Raw genomic sequence first — 11,031 nt, 5'->3', positions numbered from 1 at the left:
TCATATTCCCAGGTGGTCCCCCACCCAAATTCTAAACAGGCCCAACACTGCTTAGCTTCCAAGATCAGTTGAGATTGGGCGTATCCAGTGTGGTGTGGCTGTAGATGAGCTTTGTGGTTTCTGTTAGAACTTTTCTACTTCTAACTACTGGTAATTAAATGAATACGTTTGAAAATGGAATGCATCAACAGAACGGTGTTGGCAGTATAAAAATACCTACAGCACCTCGTATTCCTAGGTGGTCTCCCACCCAAGTACTAAACAGGACCAACACTGCTTAGCTTCCAAGATCAGATGAGATAGGGCGTATCCAGTGTGGTGTGGCTGTAGATGAGCTTTGTGGTTTCTGTTAGAACTTTTCTACTTCTAACTACTGGTAAATAAATGAAAAAGTTTAAAAATGGAATGCATCAACAGAACGGTGTTGGCAGTATACAAAGACCTACAGCACCTTGTATTCCTAGGTGGTCTCCCATCCAAGTATTAACCAGGCCCAGCACTGCTTAGTACCCAAGATCAGATGAGATTGGGCGTATCCAGTGTGGTGTGGCTGTAGATGAGCTTTGTGGTTTCTGTTAGAACTTTTCTACTTCTAACTACTGGTACATTAATGAATAAGTTTGAAAATGGATTGCATCAACAGAACGGTGTTGGCAGTATATAAATACCTACAGCACCTTGTATTCCCAGGTGGTCTCCCATCCAAGTACTAACCAGGCCCAACACTGCTTAGCGTCCAACATCAGATGAGATTGGGCGTATCCAGTGTGGTGTGGCTGTAGATGAGCTTTGCGGTTTCTGTTAGAACTTTTCTACTTCTAGCTACTGGTACATAAATGAATAAGTTTGAAAATGGAATGCATCAACAGAACGGTGTTGGCAGTATAAAAATACTAACAGCACCTTGTATTGCCAGGTGGTCTCCCATCCAAGTACTAAACAGGCCCAACACTGCTTAACTTCCAAGATCAGATGAGATTGGGTGTATCCAGTGTGGTATGGCTGTAGATAAGCTTTGTGGTTTTTGTTAGAACTTTTCTACTTCTAACTACTGGTAAATAAATGAAAAAGTTTGAAAATAGAATGCATCAACAGAACGGTGTTGGCAGTATAAAAATATCTGCAGCACCTGGTATTCCCAGGTGGTCTCCCATCCAAGTACTAACCAGGCCCAGCACTGCTTAGTTTCCAAGATCAGATGAGATTGGGCGCATCCAGTGTGGTGTGGCTGTAGATGAGCTTTGTGGTTTCTGTTAGAACTTTTCTACTTCTAGCTACTGGTACATAAATGACTAAGTTTGAAAATGGAATGCATCAACAGAACGGTGTTGGCAGTATAAAAATACCTACAGCACCTTGTATTGCCAGGTGGTCTCCCATTCAAATACTAACCAGGCCCAACACTGCTTAGCTTCCAAGATCAGATGGGATTGAGCGAATCCAGTGTGGTACGGCTGTAGATGAGCTTTGTGGTTTCTGTTAGAACTTTTCTACTTCTAACTACTGGTACATAATTGAATATGTTTGAAAATGGAATGCATCAACAGAACGGTGTTGGCAGTATAAAAATACCTACAACACCTTGTATTCCCAGGTGGTCTCCCATCCAAGTACTAACCAGACCCAACACTGCTTAGTTTCCAAAATCAGATGCGATTGGGCGTATCCAGTGTGGTGTGACTGTAGATGAGATTTGGGGTTTCTGTTAGAACTTTTCTACTTCTAGCTACTGGTAAATAAATGAAAAAGTTTGAAAATGGAATGCATCAACAGAACAGTGTTGGCAGTATAAAAATACCTACAGCACCTTGTATTCACAGGTGGTCTCCCATCCAAGTACTAACCAAGCCACACACTGCTTAGCTTCCAAGATCATAACACATTGGGTGTATAAAGTAAGGTGTGGCTGTAGATGAGCTTTGTGGTTTCTGTTAGAACTTTTCTACTTCCAACTACTGGTAAATAAATGAAGAAGTTTGAAAATGGAATGTATCAACAGAACGGTGTTGGCAGTATAAAAATACCTACAGCACCTCGTATTCTCAGGTGGTCTCCCATACAAGTACTAACCATGCCCAACACTGCTTAGCTTCCAAGATCAGATGTGATTGGGCGTATCCAGTGTAGTGTGGCTGTAGATGAGCTTTGTGGTTTCTGTTAGAACTTTTCTACTTCTAACTACTGGTACATAAATGAATAAGTTTGAAAATGGAATGCATCAACAAAACGGTGTTGGCAGTATAAAAACACCTACAGCAACTTGTATTCCCAGGTGGTCTCCCATCCAAGTACTAACCAGGCCCAATACTGCTTAGTTTCTAAGATCAGATGAGATTGGGCGTATCCAGTGTGGTGTGGCTGTAAATGAGCTTTGTGGTTTCTGTTAGAACTTTTCTACTTCTAACTATTGGTACATAAATTAATAAGTTTGAAAATGGAATGCATCAACAAACGGTGTTGGCAGTATAAAAATACATATAGCACCTTGTATTCCCAGGTGGTCTCCCACCCAAGTACTAACCAGATCAGACACTACTTAGCTTCCAAGATCAGATGAGATTGGGCGTATACAGTGTGGTGTGGCTGTAGATGAGCTTTGTGGTTTCTGTTAGAACTTTTCTACTTTTAACTACTGGTACATAAATGAATACGTTTGAAAATGGAATGCATCAACAGAACGGTGTTGGAAGTATAAAAATACCTACAGCACCTTCTATTCCCAGGTGGTCTCCCATCCAAGTACTAACCAGGTCCAGTACTGCTTAGTTTCCAAGATCAGAGGAGATTGGGCGTATCCAGTGTGGTGTGGTTGTAGATGAGCTTTTCGGTTTCTGTTAGAACTTTTCTACTTTTAGCTACTGGTACATAAATTAATAAGTTTGAAAATGGAATGCATCAACAGAACGGTGTTGGCAGTATAAAAACACCTACAGCACCTTCTATTACCAGATGGTCTCCCATCCAAGTACTAACCAGGCCCAACACTGATTAGATTCCTAGATCAGATGAGATTGAGCGTATCCAGTGTGGTGGGCTGCTGATGAACTCTGTGGTTTCTGTTAGATATTTCCTACTTTTAACTACTGGTACATAAATGAAAAAGTTTGAAAATGGAATGCATCAACAGAACGGTGTTGGCAATATAAAAATACCTACAGCACCTTGTATTCCCAGGTGGTCTCCCATCCAAGTACTAACCAGGCCCAACACTGCTTAGTTTCCAAGATCAGATGAGATTGGGCGTATACAGTGTGGTGTGGCTGTAGATGAGCTTTGTGGTTTCTGTTAGAACTTTTCTACTTCTAACTACTGGTACATAAATGAATAAGTTTGAAAATGGAATGCATCAACAGAACGGTGTTGGCAGTATAAAAATACTTACAGCACCTTGTATTCCCAGGTGGTCTCCCACCCAAGTACTAACCAGGCCCAACACTACTTAGCTTCCAAGATCAGATGAGATTGGGCGTATACAGCGTGGTGTGGCTGTAGATGAGCTTTGTGGTTTCTGTTAGAACTTTTCTACTTCTAACTACTGGTACATAAATGAATAAGTTTGAAAATGGAATGCATCAACAGAACGGTGTTGGCAGTATAAAAATACCTACAGCACCTTCTATTCCCAGGTGGTCTCCCATCCAAGTACTAACCAGGTCCAGTACTGCTTAGTTTCCAAGATCAGATGAGATTGGGCGTATCCAGTGTGGTGTGGCTGTAGATGAGCTTTTCGGTTTCTGTTAGAACTTTTCTACTTCTAACTACTGGTACATAAATGAATACGTTTGAAAATGGAATGCATCAACAGAACGGTGTTGGCAGTATACAAATACCTACAGCACCGTCTATTCCCAGGTGGTCTCCCATCCAAGTACTAACCAGGCCCAACACTGCTTAGTTTCCAAGATCAGATGAGATTGGGCGTATCCAGTGTGGTGTGGCTGTAAATGAGCTTTGTGGTTTCTGTTAGAACTTTTCTACTTCTAACTATTGGTACATAAATTAATACGTTTGAAAATGGAATGCATCAATAGAACGGTGTTGGCAGTATAAAAATACTTACAGCACCTTGTATTCCCAGGTGGTCTCCCACCCAAGTACTAACCAGGCCCAACACTACTTAGCTTCCAAGATCAGATGAGATTGGGCGTATACAGTGTGGTGTGGCTGTAGATGAGCTTTGTGGTTTCTGTTAGAACTTTTCTACTTCTAACTATTGGTACATAAATGAATAAGTTTGAAAATGGAATGCACCAACAGAACGGTGTTGGCAGTATAAAAATACCTACAGCACCTTCTATTCCCAGGTGGTCTCCCATCCAAGTACTAACCAGGTCCAGTACTGCTTAGTTTCCAAGATCAGATGAGATCGGGCGTATCCAGTGTGGTGTGGCTGTAGATGAGCTTTTCCGTTTCTGTTAGTACTTTTCTACTTCTAGCTACTGGTACATAAATGAATAAGTTTGAAAATGGAATGCATCAACAGAACGGTGTTGGCAGTATAAAAACACCTGCAGCACCTTGTATTACCAGGTGGTCTCCAATCCAAGTACTAACCAGGCCCAACACTGATTAGCTTCCTAGATCAGATGAGATTGAGCGTATCCAGTGTGGTGGGCTGCTGATGAGCTTTGTGGTTTCTGTTAGAACTTTTCTACTTCTAACTACTGGTACATAAAAAAATAAGTTTGAAAATGTAATGCATCAACAGAACGGTGTTGGCAGTATAAAAATACTTACAGCACCTTGTATTCCCAGGTGGTCTCCCACCCAAGTACTAACCAGGCCTAACACTACTTAGCTTCCAAGATCAGATGAGATTGGGCGTATACAGTGTGGTGTGGCTGTAGATGAGCTTTGTGGTTTCTGTTAGAACTTTTCTACTTCTAACTACTGGTAATTAAATGAATACGTTTGAAAATGGAATGCATCAACAGAACGGTGTTGGCAGTATAAAAATACCTACAGCACCTCGTATTCCTAGGTGGTCTCCCACCCAAGTACTAAACAGGACCAACACTGCTTAGCTTCCAAGATCAGATGAGATAGGGCGTATCCAGTGTGGTGTGGCTGTAGATGAGCTTTGTGGTTTCTGTTAGAACTTTTCTACTTCTAACTACTGGTAAATAAATGAAAAAGTTTAAAAATGGAATGCATCAACAGAACGGTGTTGGCAGTATACAAAGACCTACAGCACCTTGTATTCCTAGGTGGTCTCCCATCCAAGTATTAACCAGGCCCAGCACTGCTTAGTACCCAAGATCAGATGAGATTGGGCGTATCCAGTGTGGTGTGGCTGTAGATGAGCTTTGTGGTTTCTGTTAGAACTTTTCTACTTCTAACTACTGGTACATTAATGAATAAGTTTGAAAATGGATTGCATCAACAGAACGGTGTTGGCAGTATATAAATACCTACAGCACCTTGTATTCCCAGGTGGTCTCCCATCCAAGTACTAACCAGGCCCAACACTGCTTAGCGTCCAACATCAGATGAGATTGGGCGTATCCAGTGTGGTGTGGCTGTAGATGAGCTTTGCGGTTTCTGTTAGAACTTTTCTACTTCTAGCTACTGGTACATAAATGAATAAGTTTGAAAATGGAATGCATCAACAGAACGGTGTTGGCAGTATAAAAATACTAACAGCACCTTGTATTGCCAGGTGGTCTCCCATCCAAGTACTAAACAGGCCCAACACTGCTTAACTTCCAAGATCAGATGAGATTGGGTGTATCCAGTGTGGTATGGCTGTAGATAAGCTTTGTGGTTTTTGTTAGAACTTTTCTACTTCTAACTACTGGTAAATAAATGAAAAAGTTTGAAAATAGAATGCATCAACAGAACGGTGTTGGCAGTATAAAAATATCTGCAGCACCTGGTATTCCCAGGTGGTCTCCCATCCAAGTACTAACCAGGCCCAGCACTGCTTAGTTTCCAAGATCAGATGAGATTGGGCGTATCCAGTGTGGTGTGGCTGTAGATGAGCTTTGTGGTTTCTGTTAGAACTTTTCTACTTCTAGCTACTGGTACATAAATGACTAAGTTTGAAAATGGAATGCATCAACAGAACGGTGTTGGCAGTATAAAAATACCTACAGCACCTTGTATTGCCAGGTGGTCTCCCATTCAAATACTAACCAGGCCCAACACTGCTTAGCTTCCAAGATCAGATGGGATTGAGCGAATCCAGTGTGGTACGGCTGTAGATGAGCTTTGTGGTTTCTGTTAGAACTTTTCTACTTCTAACTACTGGTACATAATTGAATATGTTTGAAAATGGAATGCATCAACAGAACGGTGTTGGCAGTATAAAAATACCTACAACACCTTGTATTCCCAGGTGGTCTCCCATCCAAGTACTAACCAGACCCAACACTGCTTAGTTTCCAAAATCAGATGCGATTGGGCGTATCCAGTGTGGTGTGACTGTAGATGAGATTTGGGGTTTCTGTTAGAACTTTTCTACTTCTAGCTACTGGTAAATAAATGAAAAAGTTTGAAAATGGAATGCATCAACAGAACAGTGTTGGCAGTATAAAAATACCTACAGCACCTTGTATTCACAGGTGGTCTCCCATCCAAGTACTAACCAAGCCACACACTGCTTAGCTTCCAAGATCATAACACATTGGGTGTATAAAGTAAGGTGTGGCTGTAGATGAGCTTTGTGGTTTCTGTTAGAACTTTTCTACTTCCAACTACTGGTAAATAAATGAAGAAGTTTGAAAATGGAATGTATCAACAGAACGGTGTTGGCAGTATAAAAATACCTACAGCACCTCGTATTCTCAGGTGGTCTCCCATACAAGTACTAACCATGCCCAACACTGCTTAGCTTCCAAGATCAGATGTGATTGGGCGTATCCAGTGTAGTGTGGCTGTAGATGAGCTTTGTGGTTTCTGTTAGAACTTTTCTACTTCTAACTACTGGTACATAAATGAATAAGTTTGAAAATGGAATGCATCAACAAAACGGTGTTGGCAGTATAAAAACACCTACAGCAACTTGTATTCCCAGGTGGTCTCCCATCCAAGTACTAACCAGGCCCAATACTGCTTAGTTTCTAAGATCAGATGAGATTGGGCGTATCCAGTGTGGTGTGGCTGTAAATGAGCTTTGTGGTTTCTGTTAGAACTTTTCTACTTCTAACTATTGGTACATAAATTAATAAGTTTGAAAATGGAATGCATCAACAAACGGTGTTGGCAGTATAAAAATACATATAGCACCTTGTATTCCCAGGTGGTCTCCCACCCAAGTACTAACCAGATCAGACACTACTTAGCTTCCAAGATCAGATGAGATTGGGCGTATACAGTGTGGTGTGGCTGTAGATGAGCTTTGTGGTTTCTGTTAGAACTTTTCTACTTTTAACTACTGGTACATAAATGAATACGTTTGAAAATGGAATGCATCAACAGAACGGTGTTGGAAGTATAAAAATACCTACAGCACCTTCTATTCCCAGGTGGTCTCCCATCCAAGTACTAACCAGGTCCAGTACTGCTTAGTTTCCAAGATCAGATGAGATTGGGCATATCCAGTGTGGTGTGGTTGTAGATGAGCTTTTCGGTTTCTGTTAGAACTTTTCTACTTTTAGCTACTGGTACATAAATTAATAAGTTTGAAAATGGAATGCATCAACAGAACGGTGTTGGCAGTATAAAAACACCTACAGCACCTTCTATTACCAGATGGTCTCCCATCCAAGTACTAACCAGGCCCAACACTGATTAGATTCCTAGATCAGATGAGATTGAGCGTATCCAGTGTGGTGGGCTGCTGATGAACTCTGTGGTTTCTGTTAGATATTTCCTACTTTTAACTACTGGTACATAAATGAAAAAGTTTGAAAATGGAATGCATCAACAGAACGGTGTTGGCAATATAAAAATACCTACAGCACCTTGTATTCCCAGGTGGTCTCCCATCCAAGTACTAACCAGGCCCAACACTGCTTAGTTTCCAAGATCAGATGAGATTGGGCGTATACAGTGTGGTGTGGCTGTAGATGAGCTTTGTGGTTTCTGTTAGAACTTTTCTACTTCTAACTACTGGTACATAAATGAATAAGTTTGAAAATGGAATGCATCAACAGAACGGTGTTGGCAGTATAAAAATACTTACAGCACCTTGTATTCCCAGGTGGTCTCCCACCCAAGTACTAACCAGGCCCAACACTACTTAGCTTCCAAGATCAGATGAGATTGGGCGTATACAGCGTGGTGTGGCTGTAGATGAGCTTTGTGGTTTCTGTTAGAACTTTTCTACTTCTTTTTTTTGTATAATCTGTTTTTATTGTAATAATATAGACTTACAACAAATTGCAAACATATCTGGGTATCAATCAAAGGCAAAATGGTATGACAACATGAGCGTATATAGATTGATAATCGCATATTCTGGATAGTTGTAGTCCACATCAACATTTTGGTTTAAGGGAAACTAATAATGGATAGATATGTAACAAGAAGAAGAAAAAGGGAAAGAAAACATCAGAAGATTGGGGTGACTAAACCGAGTATGATAAGCAAGGAGAGTAAGACATGTGCAGTGATTCAGGCATTAGGCTTTTTCATCTAAGATCCCATTACCAATTGAGTCAAAAGCCAGTTCCCGTCCTTTACTCTATTTTGTAGAGGAAATGTAAGTCGTATATGGTTCGGATGTCTTGTAATCTATCCAAGGCCACCATATAGCAGTAAATTCGGAACGCCTGTCCCCTGCGCTCATTAATACATCTTCCATGTTCATATAATAATCTAATCTGGAAAACCAGGTATTCCTTGTGGGGGGGTTGACAGATTTCCACATTGTGGGGATCACTGCTCGTGCGGCGTTGCCCAGGTGTCGTATTAATGATGACTTGTAGGTAGAGATTGGGGTAGTGGAATGATTTAGTAGCCAAAAGGCTGGGTCAGACGGGACGGAGGTATGTAAAATGGCTTTGGAGGTTGAGATTACATCATCCCAGTAATTTTTAATAAGGGGACAGGTCCACCAGATGTGTAGTAAAGAGCCTAGGTCTCTATGACATCTCCAGCAGGTAGGTGAGATGGATGGGGAAATGACGTGTAAGAGAGTGGGGTGTCTGTACCACCTCATTAGGATCTTATATTGTGTTTCTCTGACTTGGATACATATGGAGCTCTTATGTGTTTTAAGAAAGATAGAGTCCCATTCCTTATCCGAGAGTGAGATGTTTAGATCTCTCTCCCACTTTTGAATAAAATGGGGAGGCATCAGGGAGTTAGATGCACATAGAAGCTTGTACAGGGTGGAGATAGTGTGTATTGGATTCATAGGGGCCACACACATTTTTTCAAACGCGGTCAGCTCCCTTGATGCTTCACGGTATGCATTATTTGTATGTAGGAAGTGACGGATCTGCAGGAATTTCCAGAAATCTCTTTGTGGAATCTCCCATTTCTCTCGTATCTCCGAGAACTGTTTAACTCCGGATGGGTGGACCAACTGCCCCACTCTAAAGAGTCCCTCCAATGCCCAATTTTGATAATATCCTAGTGAGAGGCCAGGTGGGAAGGTCTGATTACTCAGAAAAGAGGTTAGGGGGCCAAAAACAGAAGAGATGCACGATCTTCTTCGTGTCCCCTTCCAAAAAGAAAGTGTAGGAGAAATGGTCGGGTGAGGTCGTATTAATTTGGGCAAGGTCGGGAGCCATGGGAAGATTTCTGGGAACAGCCGCAGGTATGAACCTTCCAAGACCACCCATTGTTTAATCTCCCGGCTCCCGGTCCAGTCCAAGACTCTGCTCAGGAGGATTGCTTGGTAGTAGATTTCAATATCTGGTAATAGAAAGCCCCCTTTCTGGGGAGGTCGAATCAGGATTGACCTTTTGATTCTGGGTCTCTTACGACGCCATATAAATTGCTGGATCAAAGATCTCACGGTCCGGAACCAGGAGTCAGGGATCTGAATCGGTAAGGTCTGAAGGAGATAAAGCAGTTTGGGTAGTGTATTCATCTTTACAACATTGATTCTACCAAGCCAAGAAAGATTATGATATTGCCATCTGCAATAGTCGTTTCTAATGGCTTGGAGAATGGGGTGGAAATTCAAGGACAGTAGACGTGAGGAGTCGCTGGATAGTTGAACTCCCAGGTATGTAATGTGGGAGTCCCTCCACTGGAAAGGGAACATAGCTTTCAAGCCAATTAGCACCGACTGGGGGGTTGAGATATGAAGGGCATAGGATTTGGATGTGTTGATTTTAAAACCTGATAGTGAACTGAAAATGTCTAATTCGCTCATCAGGTTGGGGAGCGAGTGTGCGGGGTCTGTGACCGTCGTCAGCAGATCATCTGCAAATAGAGCAAGTTTATAATCTATATCTCCTACTTGTAGTCCCTTAATCTTGTCATTAGCTCTAATTGCTCTGGCTAGGGCTTCAATACAGAGGACAAAGATCAGGGGGGATAAGGGGCAGCCCTGTCTCGTTCCATTACCAATTAGAAAGTTATCAGAGAGAGTCCCATTAACCCGTACCTTAGCTGATGGTTGTGTATACAAAGATAATATTCTATGGAGAGCTCGTGGGCCCAACCCAATATGCTCCAGCACCGCTTTCATGAAATCCCAATTTACCCTGTCAAAGGCCTTTTCGGCATCTGTGGACAGTAATACAGTAGATATCTTACTGCTGGAGGCCAAATGGATTAGACTGAGGAGTTTAGTCGTGTTATCCTTCGCTTCCCGACCGGGTACGAAACCCACTTGGTCGTTGTGGATGAGCGACGGGAGAAATTCATTCAGTCTAAGAGCCATTAGCTTCGCGAAGAATTTGAGGTCTAAATTAAGCAAGGAGATTGGCCTGTAGCTGGAGCATACTGAGGGGTCCTTTCCTTGTTTAGGGATCACTGTAATATGGGCCTCAAGTGATTGTCTAGAGAAGTGGGTCTCGGCGGATATGGAGTTAAAGGCCCGCAGTAATTTGGGAGCCAGCATTTCTTTAAACAGCTTATAGTAGGTGGCTGTGAAGCCATCTGGGCCCGGGCTTTTACGTAGGGGAGCGA

General features: G+C 42.0%; 7 non-coding genes and 25 pseudogenes across 7 annotated transcripts; all 32 read right to left on the bottom strand.

The window, feature by feature from the left end:
* The window catches only part of LOC134963015 (5S ribosomal RNA), a 119-nt pseudogene extending 13 nt beyond the window's left edge, over positions 1-106 (bottom strand).
* A 107-nt stretch (positions 107-213) lies between these two features.
* On the bottom strand, positions 214-332 carry LOC134960248 (5S ribosomal RNA; annotated as a pseudogene).
* A 107-nt stretch (positions 333-439) lies between these two features.
* LOC134962029 (5S ribosomal RNA) lies at positions 440-558 on the bottom strand (annotated as a pseudogene).
* Positions 559-665: 107 nt separating this feature from the next.
* Positions 666-784, bottom strand: LOC134959656 (5S ribosomal RNA; annotated as a pseudogene).
* A 107-nt stretch (positions 785-891) lies between these two features.
* Positions 892-1,010, bottom strand: LOC134959138 (5S ribosomal RNA). Its single transcript, XR_010187214.1, has one exon. It is a non-coding gene; the product is annotated as a 5S ribosomal RNA (ribosomal RNA).
* Positions 1,011-1,117: 107 nt separating this feature from the next.
* On the bottom strand, positions 1,118-1,236 carry LOC134958942 (5S ribosomal RNA). The gene has a single exon (XR_010187142.1). It is a non-coding gene; the product is annotated as a 5S ribosomal RNA (ribosomal RNA).
* A 107-nt stretch (positions 1,237-1,343) lies between these two features.
* On the bottom strand, positions 1,344-1,462 carry LOC134959965 (5S ribosomal RNA; annotated as a pseudogene).
* A 107-nt stretch (positions 1,463-1,569) lies between these two features.
* On the bottom strand, positions 1,570-1,688 carry LOC134961889 (5S ribosomal RNA; annotated as a pseudogene).
* A 333-nt stretch (positions 1,689-2,021) lies between these two features.
* LOC134960324 (5S ribosomal RNA) lies at positions 2,022-2,140 on the bottom strand (annotated as a pseudogene).
* Positions 2,141-2,247: 107 nt separating this feature from the next.
* On the bottom strand, positions 2,248-2,366 carry LOC134962642 (5S ribosomal RNA; annotated as a pseudogene).
* A 106-nt stretch (positions 2,367-2,472) lies between these two features.
* Positions 2,473-2,591, bottom strand: LOC134963942 (5S ribosomal RNA; annotated as a pseudogene).
* A 107-nt stretch (positions 2,592-2,698) lies between these two features.
* LOC134963644 (5S ribosomal RNA) lies at positions 2,699-2,817 on the bottom strand (annotated as a pseudogene).
* A 332-nt stretch (positions 2,818-3,149) lies between these two features.
* On the bottom strand, positions 3,150-3,268 carry LOC134962236 (5S ribosomal RNA). The gene has a single exon (XR_010188009.1). It is a non-coding gene; the product is annotated as a 5S ribosomal RNA (ribosomal RNA).
* A 107-nt stretch (positions 3,269-3,375) lies between these two features.
* Positions 3,376-3,494, bottom strand: LOC134959849 (5S ribosomal RNA; annotated as a pseudogene).
* A 107-nt stretch (positions 3,495-3,601) lies between these two features.
* Positions 3,602-3,720, bottom strand: LOC134961509 (5S ribosomal RNA; annotated as a pseudogene).
* Positions 3,721-3,827: 107 nt separating this feature from the next.
* Positions 3,828-3,946, bottom strand: LOC134960124 (5S ribosomal RNA; annotated as a pseudogene).
* A 107-nt stretch (positions 3,947-4,053) lies between these two features.
* Positions 4,054-4,172, bottom strand: LOC134959284 (5S ribosomal RNA). The gene has a single exon (XR_010187335.1). It is a non-coding gene; the product is annotated as a 5S ribosomal RNA (ribosomal RNA).
* A 107-nt stretch (positions 4,173-4,279) lies between these two features.
* LOC134961911 (5S ribosomal RNA) lies at positions 4,280-4,398 on the bottom strand (annotated as a pseudogene).
* Positions 4,399-4,730: 332 nt separating this feature from the next.
* LOC134960574 (5S ribosomal RNA) lies at positions 4,731-4,849 on the bottom strand (annotated as a pseudogene).
* Positions 4,850-4,956: 107 nt separating this feature from the next.
* Positions 4,957-5,075, bottom strand: LOC134960247 (5S ribosomal RNA; annotated as a pseudogene).
* Positions 5,076-5,182: 107 nt separating this feature from the next.
* On the bottom strand, positions 5,183-5,301 carry LOC134962027 (5S ribosomal RNA; annotated as a pseudogene).
* Positions 5,302-5,408: 107 nt separating this feature from the next.
* LOC134959655 (5S ribosomal RNA) lies at positions 5,409-5,527 on the bottom strand (annotated as a pseudogene).
* Positions 5,528-5,634: 107 nt separating this feature from the next.
* Positions 5,635-5,753, bottom strand: LOC134959137 (5S ribosomal RNA). Its single transcript, XR_010187213.1, has one exon. It is a non-coding gene; the product is annotated as a 5S ribosomal RNA (ribosomal RNA).
* Positions 5,754-5,860: 107 nt separating this feature from the next.
* Positions 5,861-5,979, bottom strand: LOC134959859 (5S ribosomal RNA). The gene has a single exon (XR_010187666.1). It is a non-coding gene; the product is annotated as a 5S ribosomal RNA (ribosomal RNA).
* Positions 5,980-6,086: 107 nt separating this feature from the next.
* On the bottom strand, positions 6,087-6,205 carry LOC134959964 (5S ribosomal RNA; annotated as a pseudogene).
* A 107-nt stretch (positions 6,206-6,312) lies between these two features.
* Positions 6,313-6,431, bottom strand: LOC134961888 (5S ribosomal RNA; annotated as a pseudogene).
* Positions 6,432-6,764: 333 nt separating this feature from the next.
* On the bottom strand, positions 6,765-6,883 carry LOC134960323 (5S ribosomal RNA; annotated as a pseudogene).
* A 107-nt stretch (positions 6,884-6,990) lies between these two features.
* Positions 6,991-7,109, bottom strand: LOC134962641 (5S ribosomal RNA; annotated as a pseudogene).
* Positions 7,110-7,215: 106 nt separating this feature from the next.
* LOC134963941 (5S ribosomal RNA) lies at positions 7,216-7,334 on the bottom strand (annotated as a pseudogene).
* A 107-nt stretch (positions 7,335-7,441) lies between these two features.
* Positions 7,442-7,560, bottom strand: LOC134961785 (5S ribosomal RNA; annotated as a pseudogene).
* Positions 7,561-7,892: 332 nt separating this feature from the next.
* On the bottom strand, positions 7,893-8,011 carry LOC134962224 (5S ribosomal RNA). The gene has a single exon (XR_010188008.1). It is a non-coding gene; the product is annotated as a 5S ribosomal RNA (ribosomal RNA).
* Positions 8,012-8,118: 107 nt separating this feature from the next.
* On the bottom strand, positions 8,119-8,237 carry LOC134959848 (5S ribosomal RNA; annotated as a pseudogene).
* Between the last annotated feature and the right edge of the window lie 2,794 nt (positions 8,238-11,031).

The sequence above is a fragment of the Pseudophryne corroboree genome, chromosome 9 (genome assembly GCF_028390025.1).
Source record: "Pseudophryne corroboree isolate aPseCor3 chromosome 9, aPseCor3.hap2, whole genome shotgun sequence".
Classification (NCBI taxonomy): Eukaryota; Metazoa; Chordata; class Amphibia; order Anura; family Myobatrachidae; genus Pseudophryne; species Pseudophryne corroboree.
Note: the sequence above shows the minus strand (reverse complement) of the source record. Positions and strands in the feature narration are given on the sequence as shown.